The sequence below is a fragment of the Musa acuminata genome, unplaced genomic scaffold (genome assembly GCF_036884655.1).
Source record: "Musa acuminata AAA Group cultivar baxijiao unplaced genomic scaffold, Cavendish_Baxijiao_AAA HiC_scaffold_420, whole genome shotgun sequence".
In the NCBI taxonomy this organism is placed as follows: Eukaryota; Viridiplantae; Streptophyta; class Magnoliopsida; order Zingiberales; family Musaceae; genus Musa; species Musa acuminata.
Window position 1 is genome coordinate 30,001 of NW_027020668.1, and position 2,500 is coordinate 32,500.

Below are 2,500 nucleotides of genomic sequence, written 5' to 3' on the forward strand. Positions count from 1 at the left end.
CTGTTCGCCGCTCGCCGCTCGCTCGCGCAGCCAAAAATGACCAGTTTTGGCCCGTTTTTGGGCTGTTTTGGCCTGTTTATGGTCCGTTCTTGCGTGGTGCGGTGACCGTCGTGAGCGGAGCAAAACGTCAGCCATCTCAGCACCCTGGAACCCCCCGGGTGGCACAGGGCTGGATGGGGCTTTCGTATATAGCAGGGACGGTGCTGCCTCTCGCTTCGCTCGCTGTCCGCCGCTCGCCGCTCGCTCGCGCAGCCAAAAATGGCCAGTTTTGGCCCGTTTTTGGGCCGTTTTGGCCAGTTTTTGGCCTGTTCTTGCATTGCGCGGTGACCGTCGAGAGCGGAGCAAAACGTCAGCCATCTCAGCACCCTGGAACCCCCCGGGTGGCACAGGGCTGGATGGGGCTTTCGTATAGCAGGGACGGTGCTGCCTCTCGCTTCGCTCGCTGTCCGCCGCTCGCCGCTCGCTCGTGCAGCCAAAAATGGCCAGTTTTGGCCCGTTTTTGGGCCGTTTTGGCCAGTTTTTGGCCTGTTCTTGCATTGCGCGGTGACCGTCGAGAGCGGAGCAAAACGTCAGCCATCTCAGCACCCTGGAACCCCCCGGGTGGCACAGGGCTGGATGGGGCTTTCGTATAGCAGGGACGGTGCTGCCTCTCGCTTCGCTCGCTGTCCGCCGCTCGCCGCTCGCTCGTGCAGCCAAAAATGGCCAGTTTTGGCCCGTTTTTGGGCCGTTTTGGCCAGTTTTTGGCCTGTTCTTGCATTGCGCGGTGACCGTCGAGAGCGGAGCAAAACGTCAGCCATCTCAGCACCCTGGAACCCCCCGGGTGGCACAGGGCTGGATGGGGCTTTCGTATAGCAGGGACGGTGCTGCCTCTCGCTTCGCTCGCTGTCCGCCGCTCGCCGCTCGCTCGTGCAGCCAAAAATGGCCAGTTTTGGCCCGTTTTTGGGCCGTTTTGGCCAGTTTTTGGCCTGTTCTTGCATTGCGCGGTGACCGTCGAGAGCGGAGCAAAACGTCAGCCATCTCAGCACCCTGGAACCCCCCGGGTGGCACAGGGCTGGATGGGGCTTTCGTATAGCAGGGACGGTGCTGCCTCTCGCTTCGCTCGCTGTCCGCCGCTCGCCGCTCGCTCGTGCAGCCAAAAATGGCCAGTTTTGGCCCGTTTTTGGGCCGTTTTGGCCAGTTTTTGGCCTGTTCTTGCATTGCGCGGTGACCGTCGAGAGCGGAGCAAAACGTCAGCCATCTCAGCACCCTGGAACCCCCCGGGTGGCACAGGGCTGGATGGGGCTTTCGTATAGCAGGGACGGTGCTGCCTCTCGCTTCGCTCGCTGTCCGCCGCTCGCCGCTCGCTCGCGCAGCCAAAAATGGCCAGTTTTGGCCCGTTTTTGGGCCGTTTTGGCCAGTTTTTGGCCTGTTCTTGCATTGCGCGGTGACCGTCGAGAGCGGAGCAAAACGTCAGCCATCTCAGCACCCTGGAACCCCCCGGGTGGCACAGGGCTGGATGGGGCTTTCGTATAGCAGGGACGGTGCTGCCTCTCGCTTCGCTCGCTGTCCGCCGCTCGCCGCTCGCGCAGCCAAAAATGGCCAGTTTTGGCCCGTTTTTGGGCCGTTTTGGCCAGTTTTTGGCCTGTTCTTGCATTGCGCGGTGACCGTCGAGAGCGGAGCAAAACGTCAGCCATCTCAGCACCCTGGAACCCCCCGGGTGGCACAGGGCTGGATGGGGCTTTCGTATAGCAGGGACGGTGCTGCCTCTCGCTTCGCTCGCTGTTCGCCGCTCGCCGCTCGCTCGCGCAGCCAAAAATGGCCAGTTTTGGCCCGTTTTTGGGCTGTTTTGGCCAGTTTTTGGCCTGTTCTTGCGTGGTGCGGTGACCGTCGTGAGCGGAGCAAAACGTCAGCCATCTCAGCACCCTGGAACCCCCCGGGTGGCACAGGGCTGGATGGGGCTTTCGTATAGCAGGGACGGTGCTGCCTCTCGCTTCGCTCGCTGTTCGCCGCTCGCCGCTCGCTCGCGCAGCCAAAAATGGCCAGTTTTGGCCCGTTTTTGGGCTGTTTTGGCCTGTTTTTGGGCTGTTCTTGTGTGGCGCGGTGACCGTCGTGAGCGGAGCAAAATGTCAGCCATCTCAGCACCCTGGAACCCCCCGGGTGGCACAGGGCTGGATGGGGCTTTCGTATAGCAGGGACGGTGCTGCCTCGCGCTTCGCTCGCTGTTCGCCGCTCTCCGCTCGCTCGCGCAGCAAAAAATGGCCAGTTTTGGCCCGTTTTTGGGCTGTTTTGGCCAGTTTTTGGCCTGTTCTTGCGTGCCGCGGCGACCGTCGTGAGCGGAGCAAAACGTCAGCCATCTCAGCACCCTGGAACCCCCCGGGTGGCACAGGGCTGGATGGGGCTTTCGTATAGCAGGGACGGTGCTGCCTCTCGCTTCGCTCGCTGTCCGCCGCTCGCTGCTCGCTCGCGCAGCCAAAAATGGCCAGTTTTGGCCCGTTTTTGGGCTGTTTTGGCCTGTTTTTGG